Below are 15,200 nucleotides of genomic sequence, written 5' to 3' on the forward strand. Positions count from 1 at the left end.
ACCTTTAGGCAGCCGCCCCCCTCACTGGCACCCGAACTTAACTTAACAAAAAAGACAGAAGGGGGAACATTATGCCGCCCCTGCAAAATCTGCCGCCTGAGGTGGAATATTCATTCCGCATTATGGCAGAAGCGGCTCTGCCTCCACCCTGCCCATTCCCTTCCCAAAGCTGTTGCAGAACATCTACGCTGTGGCCACACATTGCAGTTTCATTGTGTTAGGCTAGGTTCACACTAGGTTCACACTGTGTTTTTTTTAACGTCCAGAAAAATAGGGTCAGCAACGTTTTTTGGTCCGTTTTGGTCCGCCAAAAAAAACGGATCTGTTTTTTTTTTTATAATGGAAGTCAATGGAAAAACGGATGCACACAAATGAATCCGTTTTTTGCAATCCGTTTTTCATGCGTTTTTTTTGCAAAAAACGGATGCGTTAAACGGATGCTGAAAACGCAGTGTGAACCTAGCCTTACTGAATTATTTAATTGCAGTCCTTTATCATTTGCAGTCCTGCATCACTTCATTGTGTTCTTGTCCACACAGCACATGGTATTCTCTATTTGCAACACCACACAGCATGCTGTATTCTTTACCTGTAACACCCCACAGCACACTGTATTCTCTATCTGTAACACCACACAGCACACTGTATTCTCTCCCGGTAACACCACACAGCACGCTATATTCTCTTCCTGTAACACCACACAGCAAGCTGTATTCTCTACCTGTAACAGCACACTGTATTCTCTCCCTGTAACACCCCACAGCACACTGTATTCTCTCCCGGTAACACCACACAGCACGCTATATTCTCTTCCTGTAACACCACACAGCACACTGTATTCTCTACCTGTAACAGCACACTGTATTCTCTCCCTGTAACACCACACAGCGTGCTGTATTCTCTACCTGTAACACCACCTAGCACACTGTATTCTCTCCCTGTAACACCACACAGCGTGCTGTATTCTCTACCTGTAACACCACACAGCACGCTGTATTTTCCACCTGTAACACCACACAGCACGCTGTATTCTCTACCTGTAAAATCCCACAGCACACAGTATTCTCTACCTGTAACGTGGTGACCACCCCTGGTGTGGAGATGGCACGGCCGGTCACTTTCCAGATGGTGAGGTGTGACGCCAGTTCCTAGATGGTTGGCCAAGATATAGCCGTGCCCAGTGATTTTATGTGATGATGCCAGTACCAGTTGGGCACACAGGTATGGTGGCACACCTGCTTTTATTTTAAGGGGCCGGCTATACCTTGTTCCCCTGTGGACAGTGTCCTGCCGGGTTGTTGCCCTTGGGGTCCCTTGGATACTTATTACGGTGGTCCAGAGTGGAATAGTGACCCACCTGGACTATTGGTACTGACACCCACAGAAAGGGGAAATGTCCCAAGGAGTGTGTGTGTGTACTATGTCGGTGCTTCATGAGGAATCACAAACTTTCTTTATCATAAATAAAATCTTATTTACTCTGAAGATACTTAAGGTAGGCAGTAGACAGCTTTGCCTTGATATTATACTTTACACTTGATAAGACACTTAATAAGACACTTAATACAGATCTGTATTTAGAGACTGAGCTGTGTGCTGAGAAGTAGAAGAAAAGATCAGATGAGTAAAGAGGAGGATGTTGAGAAAGTCCTAACCTAAGTAGTACTGTGCTAGTAGTAGTTCTGAAACTTCGGAGGTAGAAATAGAAGAATACTTGAGGAGAGAGAATACTTGTGCCTGTGTTTTGACTCTGGTCTTTGCACCACCTATTGCCCACCAGTGTCGAGTGGCCCGTTCTAGAGGGTGACACAAGCCCCAGACCTTGCTACCAGGGATGAGGAGAATGCTGTGGGTTCCCTGCTTACACCTGCACTACGAGATAGAGTTCATAGGCTTCTAGCAACTTTGCTCTATCCAGATCAGTTCCTTTACTTTCTTTATGGTTACTGTCCTGCACTGTGTCTCTCCTTGTCCACGGCGTGGGTTAGATTGGTCCCTGACATGTCCTCTCTAGTAAAGGTTTAACACTGTATAGTGTTGAGTGAAGTTGCTTGAGAAGAAATAGTAGACTGGGGACCTGGGAGGAGCCAGGGCCCAACTGGACCGCTGTAGAGAGCGTTCTGGCCTGTGTCCTTCCTCTACAGAGTCTAACAGCAAAAGACCCTACACTTCCTCTACCCATGGGACTTCCTTCCTACAGCCCCTGTAAGGTGTGCTGTGAGTGGGTGAGAAGTTGATAGGTGAGAAATGGAGAGAACTCTCATTGGCGTACAGATCCATGAGACACACAAACAAACAATAACCCCTTACGTACTACAGCTGTGCAATAACTGAATACAAATACTGGCAATAGCGCCATTTTGTGGCGAAACTCTGGTACTACTACACCACCACTTACACTCAAAAAGTACAGGCTTTTACTGTAACCAATAGGAACACCCCCGTTGTGGGATACCACAAGCACACAAAAAACATGATACAAGGACAGCAGGAGATATATATAACAGTCTCAAGTTGTTGGTCCTCTTCTTCCTTATGTTTCATTGTTATAGTATACACTATAATGTTTCAAACTGTTAGTTAAAGCAATTACAAAAAAGTTAAATAAAACCTGCAGTTATTTTACAAGTTGTGACAACTCCAATGGGAACCTGCTGCATTCCTACATGTAACCCTGCTTTACATTTTATCTCATTGTTGGACCCTTATATGCTCTCCAGATGCTCCCCACATATTGGAACAGTTTAAGTTTCTTTTTTTTTTTCAATGGAAGAATCTTGGCCAGATTCCAAGATTCTTGAGTAGATAACATCTAAAACCTTAAAGAGAATAGATTCTGACTTCATTATTAACTCATGAGCCTTAAAGGCATACTACTAATACTGTTGAATAAATGAGTAAGTTCTCAATTACTTAACCTTAAAGAGGACCTGTCACCAGATGTAGTGGTCTCCTGGTCTTTTTCTAGTATTGCCATTTCTCCCATTAGGAAAAACATCAGATCGGCAAGTGTAGGACTTATTGGTAGAAGAGGACGGCCCCAAAGAGCCCTGCACTTGCCCCTCTAATGTCTTCCCCCAGCATGGTCTTGCAAGATAACCTTGATCATGCAAGATCTTACTAGACTGAATGGAGCTCTCATCATGCCTATACAGCCACCATGGCATGCACCCAATTCTTTTTTTTTAGGGCAACAGACCCTTTTGGGCACTGAACTTGTAAATGTTTGGTGGCCCCATGGAGAACAGAGTGGAGGCTACAACTCTCTCGTAGGTGCAGTGGGTGCTTTATACCATGAACAATTGTCTCTGTTCTTGGGATTTTGAGGGTTCCAGTAGTTGCCTCAGCAACCAGCGATCAGCTTATTATCATCTATTTTATGAATAGGGGATAACAAACTGCATTGAGAATATCCTTAACCCTTTGAGGACCAGGCCCAAAATGACCCAGTGGACCGCGCAAATTTTGATCTTAGTGTTTTCGTTTTTCCCTCCTCCCCTTCTAAGAGCTCTAGCACTCTCAGTTTTCTATCTACAAGGCCATGTAATGGCTTGTTTTTTACAGGAATAGTTGTACTTTGTAATGGCGTCTTTCATTTTACCATAACATGTATGACGGAATCCCAAATATATTATTTATGTGTCCTGTGTCTACGTAATGCACTATTATGGTAAAAGCGACATTATACAATTATTCTATAGGTCAGTCCGAACACAACCATATGCAGGTTTACACAGATTCTCTAATGTTATATATTTTTTAAGAATGAAATCCTTTTTTTTGGCAATTAATTATAAATAAAATGGGCCTATTGTGACGCTTATAACAGTTTTATTTTTTCACCTACGGGGCTGTATGGGGCGTTTTTTCCGGCATGATCTTTAGTTTTTATTAATATCATATTTGTGAAGATCGGACGTTTTGATCACTTTTTATTTTTTTTTTTTTATATATAATGTAACATAAAATCGGTAATCCGCGCACTTTTTTCCCTCTTTTCGTCTACGCCGTTTACCGTTCGCAATGACGCTTGTTATATTTTAATAGATCGGTCAATTACGCACGCTACAGTATATTATATGTTTATTTGTTTATTTATTTTTATATGTTTTATTTATATAATGGAAAAGGGGGTTGATTTTGACTTTTATTGGGGGAGGGGTTTTGGGCTAGTGTAATAGTGTTTTTAACTTTTTTTTTTTTTACACATTTGAAGTCCCTTTGGGGGACTTTTACATACACTACTTTGACTTTTACACTGATCATTGCTATGCCATAGGCATAGCATTGATCAGTGTTATCGGCGATCTGCTCATTGAGCCTGCCTGTGCAGGCTTAGTGCAGCAGATCGCCGATTGGACCCCACGGAGGCAGGTGAGAGACCTCCGGCGGTCCGTTTTACTGATCGGGACCCCCGCAGTGTGACTGCGGGGGTCCCGATCAGTAAAACGGACCGCCGGAGGTCTCTCACCTGCCTCCGTGGGGTCCGATCGGCTATCTGCTGCACTAAGCCTGCACAGGCAGGCTCAATGAGCAGATCGCCGATAACACTGATCGGTAAGTGACAGGGGACTCCCCCTGTCACTTACACTTAAACGCCGCGGTCGCAGCGTTTAAGGAGTTAATGGCACGCGGCAGCGCGATTGCTGCAGCGTGTCATTACCGGTGAGGTCCCGGCTGATTGCAGCCGGTCCCCACCTGCTATGAAGCGCGCTCCGCTCTGGAGCGCGCTTCATAGCCGGAGAAACACCCAGGACGTATAGTTACGCCCTAGGTCGTCTGGGGACAGACTTCCATAGCCTAACTATACGCCCTGGGTCGTCTAAGGTTTAAGGATATCCTTTCAGACGACTATAGTATGCATGCATTTCATTCTACATACTTCTTCTGCAAAAACTGACTCTCCGGTAGTTCAGGTACTGTGGACACATTATAGTAAATTTATTTCATGAATTTGGCTTGCCAGATCATGTATATGGGAATTTTGCACAAAAAGGGAGTATCTCCTATCACTTATCCACTTTGATGGCTTTTGTTGCCAGGAACAACTTGCTTTGACTGAACCTGCATTGCTTATCTGCTGTAAATTAGCTGCGGGTATTGCGGGAATGTAGGAATTTTTATCTGTGATGTCAACTATACATATACTTAACTGTTTAAACCCATGTTCAATCTTTCATTGCAATAGTTTTAGTGCATGTCTAAAACTTGTATATGTAGCACTTAATGTTAGTTTTTCCATAGATTTTTTTCCTTCCAAAAGATTTTGCAGCAACCACACAATGTTAGACATTAAAATACAAGCAGAAAAATCTTGTGGAAATGGAATATTGCTTTCAGGTTCTCAAAACTTTCAAGCTACCACAAGTATTTGGTACACTGCTAATTTTGCTAACTTTTTCACCTACAAAGAATCTAGAATCTATTTAAAAAATGACATTGTTTGATTTTTAAATAATTATTTAGCATGTTATTGCATGAAATAAGTATTTGATAGAAAAACAAAACTTTGGTCCAGAAATCTTTGTTTGCGATTACAGAGGTCAGACGTTCCCTGGATTTCTTGACTAGGTTTGCAGACACTGCAGCAGGGATTGTTTCCCACTTCTTCATACACATCCTCAACAGATCTTTCTGGTTTCGTGGCTGCTGCTGGACAACAGTTTCAGCTTCCTCCAAAGATTTTCTTTTGGATTCAGGTGTAGAGATTGGCTAGGCATGTTAAATTCTATGAGCGGAGAGCAAAAGAAGCGGAGGCGCGCAAGCCATCCCATTGGCCCTAATAGTAAATGGTGGTATTTTTCAATATTGGTATCATGTCTAAAAAAATCAAACATTAGCATGACGTCATTTTATGTATAGACATAAGTGATTTATATTTGTTTTTTATTTAAGTACTGTACATTCTTCACTTCGCATTCTTCCCTTTTTGTCAATGAAAGAGTTATTGTTACTGCAGTGTACATAAGCAAAATGAAAACAGAAGCGTATACAGCTAGCTTGTTTGCATCTGGAGCTATAATGTATGAAATATGTAAGTATCTTATTTCCTCAGGAACAGTCTTTTAGACACAGTCCCTGAGGGGCCATGTTAAGAAGTCCCCTATCTCAGGCAGACAGACCCCAGTCTTAACAGATGTGTAAACACGGCCCCTCTCACACTTAACTTCATTCCTATTATCTACACTTTCTAAGATCTTTATGTCTAGGTCTGTAGAATATTGTCTGCACTGTAATGTTGTGTAAACTCCTATAAACTGTCAAACTGTTCTACTACCAACAACCGTGTACTTCATAGTTCTCTAGAGTTTTCTAGAACAATTCTTATTAATGGTGCTAACATGATAAGGAAATTACCTTGTCAAATATTTATTTCTGTAATTCCCCCTCATTTTGTTTACACTGATCACTGTGTGGGGACAATATTGTTATATTTTAATAGATCTGCACACTACGATATATGATATGTTTATTTATTTTTTAAATATTTTTATAATGGGAAAGGGGGTAATTTAAACTTTTATTGGGTTTATTTTATAAGGGTTTTTCAATCAAAAATATTTTAAAAAACTTTTTTCTTTTATACTTTTTTTTTTTACAGTTAAATATGCAATCATTAGATTGCATATACAGATTAATGCTATGCCATAGCATATCATTGATCAGGACTATCAGCAGATTGATAAGACTCTATCAGCAGATGGCCGATACAACAGGACGGCGTTACAGAGAACTCCTTTGCCTGTCAGTGCAAGTGATCAGTCAGTGACAGGTGCTTATCCTGTCACTGACTTCCTTAAACGCTGCGATCGTTATACATCGCTACGTGACCGCGGCTGCGTGTCGTTACCATTGAAATGGTTCTGCATGCATTAAATTGTCTTCATGGCCACAAACGTTTGTATACATTCCTGCTGCACAGGTTATCGGCAGAAGTAACATATATAGCCATATTGTTGATTGTTGAAAATAACGACTATTATTTTACAATGACGGCCATCAATAAAAATAATTATTTACTGCTGTAATTATCAAACAAAGGCCGTTATTTTGTCTAAAATAATTTAATTTGTCTGCCAATAAACTGCCAAAAGATAAACTGGCCTTGTTGCATGATGGGATTACAGTAATTTCAGCATTAATCTCCTTCAAGCGGTATGGCTGTATTGGTGCAATGAAAGCTGTTGCATTCAAGCCCAGGCGTCTTAGAGGGCAAAATCTTCATCTGCCCTTATTGCAGTGTCCGAGAGTGAGGTCCACTGTTCTCTCTAAAAAGTATAGGCTGGTACTTTGTATATGTGTAAGCTTTGAGACTGAAGTCAGTAGTATGCGACTCCCACCACCAGATGTCACTGCTCTATTGCACGGCTGATGGTCCAAAATATGCAAGGGTTAACTGATGTCGCTATTGATAATGTGTATTTCTTGCCACTGTCTGATGATTTCTTCTAACCAATCCCTGAGCTATCTACCCCAGGAGCTACTGCCTTATCACAGAGGGTTATCCTACGTCTTTTGCCTAATCAAATTCCCTTTATTAGCTTTATATATCTGGTGGGGTGGGACTAAGGGGTTCCTAACTCCATCTACTGCTAACCCCATCACCCCCCCAACTCCATCTACTACTAACCCCATCATCCCCCCAACTCCATCTACTACTAACCCCATCATCCCCCCAACTCTATCTACTACTAACCCCATCATCCCCTCAACTGCCAGTAGATGGAGTTGGGGTGGGGGGATGATGGGTTTAGTAGTAGATGGAGTTGGGGGGAGGGGGATCTGCTGAATAGTGGGGGTTGATGCTTTGGGGGGGGGGTACTGTATATTGGTGTACTTTGTCATACAGGATTCCCCACCGCCTCCATGTATACAATTTACTAGGCCCTGAAACACTATCAGGACCCGGTTACCTGGTTAACAGTGTACATGGAGGGGGAAGGGAAATCCCGTACAAAACCACCTCCACCCCCCACCCCGGTATACTGGGTTACTGTAATATAAAGGATTCCCTTCCCCACTTCATGTATACTGTTTACTAGGCCCTGAAACACTATCTATCAGGACTCAGTTAAAGGGGAACTCCGGGTAGAGGTTAAAAAAAATGAAACTTCTGCAGAAGCATACCGCATTACCTACCTGTCTTTACCAGTTTTGAAACTACCAAAAATCCATTTGTTTGGGGTTTTTTTGCTCTGTTTTGTGTTTCTGTCTTTCCTGGTTTAGCATTTCCCAGAATGCAATGCTTTCTCTCAGCTGACCATCACAGCCCCCACCCATTACAATCAGAAAAATTAGTGCACCAGCTGCTTCTGGCTGGTCAGAGATGGTGAATCACTTGGGATTGGGGGATTCAGCCAAGCCTCCTGTGAGATCACGCCCTGCCCACTGTCTGCATCATCAGCCTGATCTCAGCAGACACACACAATGTGAGACAGAGGCATGGAAGATTTGTCTCCTAAGGGGGGATAGCAGAAGGAGCAGGAGACAATGTGAATTGGCACAGGGGGCCATTTTTTTTTACTTCCTGGATTTCTATCAGCTACCAGTGTGGCAGAACTGCACAGATACGGTAATACATTGTACAGACACATCTATATAACTTTTAATGTACTTTTAATAGAAAACAAGTTTTTCTTATCCGGAGTTCCCCTTTAACAGTATACATGAAGGGGAAAGGGAATCCTGTATGAGACACTAACCTGTATGGTTTCAACGTGTTTATAAAACGGGGGTGGGGGGGGGGTATCGTCAGCACGCAAAGTGCCTAGGGCAGCATGAACTCCAAATACAGGCCTGGGCACAGCTATGTCTGAAATATGTAAAAATAAAAAGCTGACATATCTGTACAGAGAAGCATAGACCCGATTTATTTTCAGTGGTACTAGTGCAATTGTCCAGTGACCAAGACAGAACTTATCATCTTTTCCCCATCTCACTCCACCCTGACGTCCGGCTGCACTCTATCCCCCGTCCCCCAAGTCCGCTGCCTTGGCATCACCTTAGACTCTGCCCTGTCCTTTAAACCACATATTTAGGCCCTGACCATCTCCTGCCGCCTTCACCTCAAAAACATTTCCAGAATCCGCTCTTTTCTTACCCCTGACTCCACAAAACTGCTGGTACATGCTCTCATTATCTCCCGCTTGGACTGCTGTAACATCCTCCTCTCTGGCCTTCCATCTAACTCCTTTGCTCCCATTCAGTCTATCCTTAACTCTACTGCCCGACTAATCCACCTTTTCCCCTCGCTTTGTCTCTGCCTCTCCCCTCTGCCAATCCCTTCACTGGCTCCCCATTGCGCACTTTAAATTGTTGACCGTGACGTACAAGGCCATCCACAACCTGCCCACTCCGTACATCTCTGACCTAGTATCCCACTACCGCCCCTCATGCAACCTTCGATCCTCCAGTGACCTCCTTCTGCCCTCTCCCCTCGTTCGTACCTCACATAAGACTTTGCCCGAGCCTCCCCCATACTCTGGAACTCACTACCCCAACACATCTGGCTCTCATCCACCATCAAGTCCTTCAAAAGTAACCTGAAATCCCATTTCTTCATAATAGGCTACAACCTACAATAATTCTTCATCACACTTGACTGGCTGCACTTTACCTCCTGTTTCTTTCCTAGTACCTTATAGATTGTAAGCCCTCGCGGGCAGGGTCCTCTTCCCCCATGTACCAGTCTGCCATTTGCCATCATGTAATGTGTCTTTGATCTTGTAATGTTCCTGTTTGTTACCCCTATTGCTTCTATAGCACTCTAGAATTAAGGGCACTTTATAAATAAATAAATAAACAAACAGTAATAACAATAATAAAAATATGAGTGGATGGAGTTTGTGTTTTTTTTTATGTAAACATGTCTCACATGCACCTATAGATATCTGCCACTAGATGTCAGCATAGTAGTGAATGCACATTACTCGCAGTTTTCATACATCCAGAACAAATAAGCTGCAAAAAGACTCACAGTACAAAATTAATGATAAGTTACATTGTGATGCCACTGCATCCAGACTACAACCAGTACAATTTTGGCAGCTATACTTTTACCTTGCATAGGTGAGCACTGCAAATTGCATACATGCTTGTTTATATGCTTACAAGTTTATCATTAGCATCAAACATGCAAGGGATGCTTAGTTTTTACAGCCAACATTATAAGTGAAAAATGGCAGTTGTTTCCCAGCTTCCAAAAAGGAGGTGATTTGTCATATTGCCAGCATATGCTCCTTACCCAATTTGCCACAGCTTTTGCCATGTGGACAACTGCAGGCCATATTTCTCAGCAGACGGCCCCTTTCCACTCCCAGCTAATCGCTGCTTCACCAACTCTGCAGCCACAAGTATCAAAAGCAGCAGCAGCCAATACTGCCTGTTGAATGTGATGGTACATGTCTTTAAGTTTTTTATATGAATAGACTGGTGCCGGCATGGGGTCGCAGTCATTTTTTTGAACTACGTTCCTGGTTCCCGAGCACGGTGCCAGTCTATTCCTGGGCACCAGCCCGGCCTGAAGCACTGGAGGTGGAGTTTTGTATTTTTGGTCATATAACATTTTAGATAAAGTTGAATAAAAAGTGATAGAAACATAGAAGATTGTCGGCAGAAAAAGACCACTGGGTCCATCTAGTCTGCCATTTTAGTATTTCCATTCTTATTATCTTAGGATAGATGTATGTTTATCACAGGCAGGTAAATTCTGTTATTGTAGATTTACTATCCACATATGCTGAAAGTTTGTTCCAAGTATCTACTGATCTATTGATCAAAAACTCCCAACTATAACAAAAAGGTAAACATAAAAAATACATGACGCAAAAGTGAAAAAAATTGCAAATAAAAGCAATTTCTTTTTTGTAAAAAGTTTTTAATTGTTTAAATGTAGTAAAACATGGTGAATGAAATAAGAACAAATCCTCACCAATTGCAAAATTGCTGGATTTTTCGTTTCGAGACCCTTGCATATCAAACTGTAATGCACTGTGTCTTTTCGAAGCCAGCACCAACTTTCAATAATTTTTGCGACAGTACCCTTTCTTTGGAATGAAATCAAATTTAGTAGCCAACATCCCTTGCGTGTATTAGTTAGCCTAGTGTGCCCATGCCCCCTCTCTAGTCACTAAATATTTTTTTTTCTAACAGATGAAATACTTCTACAATTGAAAAGCTTTATTTTCCATTTTATGCTATGTCCCCACAATGTAAAAATAAGGGCAAATAACGGCAGGTTTTTTACAACAGCCATTATTTACCTCTGCTTTTACATTTTGGGAACATAGCCTAAGCCACAACCACACAGTCAGTGGCGTAGCTACCATAGAAGCAGGGTAGGCAACTGCTATGGGGCCCATGGGGGAGGGGGGGGGGGGCTGGGAATGCACAGGGAAAATAAGAGCCGTCCTGTGTCCTTCTGCTTAACCCCTTATGTACTGCAGTGTGTAAGTGACCCAGTGTTCATTTACATGCTGCAACATAAAAAGGGTAAATAGGCAGAGGACAAGGAGATCTCTGTTTCACTGTTCTGATAACCCCCTGACCTCTGTTCTCCACTGCAGTCAAGTAGGAAAATGTGCTGAGCTCCATGTAGAGGTCAGGGGTTATCAGTGCAGAGAAGCAGAGATCTCCTTGTCTTCCTTCTTAACTTTTTTTTTTGTGTTGCAGCATGTAAGTGAACATTGGGACATAAAGAGTTAAGTAGAAGGTATTCTACTCCTGCACTTATCTATTTAACCATAATGGCTCCTAATAAGCCCTTATAGTAAATACAGTGGACTGACAGAGCAATCATCCATTGGTTCTCTGCTCTGCCAGTCACTTTTGTAGCTGCAGGCAGGATTCTGCCTCTGGCCACATCATAAAGCCTATATATATATATATGCAGTGCTTTGTGTTGTGTGCAGGAAAGGGGGCCCCATACAGTTTTTTGCAATGGGGGCGGATGAATCATAACTACGTCCCTGCACACAGTGTCTTTTAATGGTTGTTGAACAGACTTTTTTTGGACAGCCATCACTGAGCGCTATTTCAACAAAATGGCCTTTATTCCACAAAGAGCTGTTGTTTTGAAATAATGGACATTATGTGGGTGCAAAATAATGGCCGTCCAAAAAAAATAAAATTCTAACAGCCAAAAAAGAAGTTGTGTGGTTGTAGACTAACACAATTTTTTTTTATTCCATATGCATTTAAAGTGTACTTTTTGTTACAACTTTAAAAACCTAAATCAACAGTAGATGTGAAATAAAGCAAGTTTGGAATTTACATTCATTATTATTATTATTATTATTATTTTTGTTTGTTTTTATGGAAAATAGGGCACTTTCTGTGTTTAAATTTTTTTTTTAAAGTCTAAACAAAGGAAGTCCTGTGTTTCCCAGGTCCTCTCTGCCCTCAGAAAGAAGTCAGTCATGTGATTGATGGTCAAATTGAGCCGTGACTCTGTACTGCCCGAAATTCTTGTCTTTAGGCTGCATTCCCACGTTCCATGATGTGGAATGTATGTACCGGAGTCCCCCCGCGCCCGGACAGCATCTGTAATTAGATGCTGGGAGCGGCGGAGACTGTATTCATAAGCGCCGTGCTGTAGTAACAGCACTGCGCGGCTGATTCATTACAGCGCGGCGCTTATGAATACAGTCTCCCCCGCTCTCAGCATCTAATTACAGATGCTGTCCGGGCACGGGGGGACTCTAGTACATGCATTCCACGTCCGTGATCCGTCAGTCTGGTTTTTACGACCTGCACAAGTCAGAAAGTCTGCCTTCAGGAGACTGGACCTTGATTTCTGGTAAGTATAGCTTTGTTTTACAGCATGATAACCACAAAAATGAATGTATATTGCAAAATTTACTTTATTTCACATCTACTGTTGATTGAGAATTTGAAAGTTATAACGAAAGGGACACTTTAAGGCTTCCATCACATATAGCAGTATTTTTTTTTTTAAAAACTGCATTTGCAAGTTTTGAGCCAAAAACAGTAATAGAGCAATCAGGAAGCAGAAGTATAATGGTGCATTTACACAGACAGATTTATCTGACAGATTTTTGAAGCCAAAACCAGGAACAAACTATAGATAAAGAACGGGTCATAAAGGAAACACTGAGATTTCTCCTTTTTTCTAATCCATTCCTGGCTTTGGCTTCAAAAATCTATCAGATAAATCTGTCTGTGTAAAGGCACCATTATGGTGCGTTTACACAGACAGATTTATCTGGCAGATTTTTTAAGCCAAAGCCAGGAATGGATTTGAAAACAGGAGAAATCTCAGGCTTTCTTTTATGACCTGTTCCCTGTTTATTGTCTGTTCCTGGCTTTGGCTTCCAAAATCTGTCAGATAAATCCTTCTGTGTAAACGCACCCTAAGTCCTTCCTTTATAGTTCCCAATCTATTTAATTCAACTCTTAGGGCCCTCTTACACAGAAAGATTATCTGACAGATTATCTGCCAAAGATTTGAAGCCAAAACCAGGAATGGATTTGAAAAGAGGAGAAATATCAGGCTTTCCTTTATTACCTGCTCTCTGTTCATAGTCCATTCCTGGCTTTGGCTTCAAATCTTTTGCAGATAATCTGTCAGATAATCTTTCTGTGTAAAAGGGCCCTTAGTTCTGATTGAAGAACTTCAGTAGTCGTTCTTTAACCCCTTCCTGACCCAGCCCAAAATGGCCCAAATGACCACACACTATTTTTCATTTTTTTGTACTCGCCTTCTAAGAGTCATAACTATTTTATTTTTCCATCTGCAGGACTATTAAGGGCTTGTTTTTTTTAGGGACAGGTGTAATACAATGATACTCATATTTACGTCTTTTCTAATGGTTAACTATTTGTTAAAATAAAACTTTTTTGTGTAAAGAATTATAATCAATTATATATATAATCAATTTATTATTGTTCTATTGTGTCTCTTATAGTGATATTATTTATTTTTACATTTTTTTGTATAATGGGAAAGGGGTGTAATTAAAACTTTCAAATTAGTGAGGGGCTTTGTCATTTAAAAAAAAAACATATTTTAATTAGATTTTTTTGACACTTTTTAAGTCCACCTAGGGGACTATTACATGCAGTTATTAGATAGCTAACACTGGTCATTGCACACACTTCACTAATACTGAGGTTTTACCAGTAAAACAGACATTATTGGTCGATCATTAAGTTATTGACATGTGCCTCAGATCCTGGCTGTCTGTACCATTGCAAACTAACATATTGCATATTTTAGTTATCATATCATAACTAAAAAGATAACGTATAAAATAGCATTTGACTTTTGGTTCTCTGGGCCACTCACTCAACATAATGTTAACATTAAGCCATTGTATTAGGCTGCCTTTACACAGAGAGATTTATCTGAGAGACTTTTGAAGCCAAAGTCAGCAATGGATTTGAGAAGAGGAGAAATCTTAGTCTTTCCTTTATGACCTGTTCTCTGTTAATAGTCTGTTCCTGGCTTTGGCCTTAAAAATCTGTCAGATAAATTTCTCTGTGTAAAGACACTCTAAGAAAACATACACTATAAAGACTTCTAGACAGAAAAATTTCTAGACTAGACTGAATCATGAGACAGGATAAATTGCTGGATATATTTTTAACATATACAGTGTTGCCGTGCTTGTAATCCAAATCCACTCTTAAACCAAAGCAAATTTTCCCATAAGAAATCACTGATATGCAGACAATTGGTTCCCCACCCCCCAAAAATAATTATTTATTATTCTGAATAACATGTAAAACAGATTAAACAAACATTCAGAAACAGCAGAATATGTGATATAATAAGTTACTGCACAGTAATGGAGAGAATGGGAAACACAAGGGCTGACAGAGACTGCAGGGAGCATGAAGGAATGAGTAGGGCAGATGCGAGCACAGTATAGCAGCACTCTCTGTCCGGGGAGAAAGAGGTTACAGCTATGGAGTGATTACCCCACAGTCCTGTCCCCTGATGTAAGCCCCAGCCTGAAGTGGATCTGTCATGATTTGGAAGGTGAGGGAGACTTACTGGGTCAGAGTACAGGGCTGTAGACCCCGCTATGCAGACCATGTCCCTCCCCCACTCGCGCTCCCACCCAGTACAGGGAGCTCTTAAACCAAGTCACAATTTTGAAAAACTGTGAGGTCTTAAACCAAAACGCTCTTAAACCAAGTTACTCTTAAACCAAGGTACCACTGTATTTCCGTAATGC

The sequence above is a fragment of the Dendropsophus ebraccatus genome, chromosome 7 (assembly GCF_027789765.1).
Source record: "Dendropsophus ebraccatus isolate aDenEbr1 chromosome 7, aDenEbr1.pat, whole genome shotgun sequence".
In the NCBI taxonomy this organism is placed as follows: domain Eukaryota; kingdom Metazoa; phylum Chordata; class Amphibia; order Anura; family Hylidae; genus Dendropsophus; species Dendropsophus ebraccatus.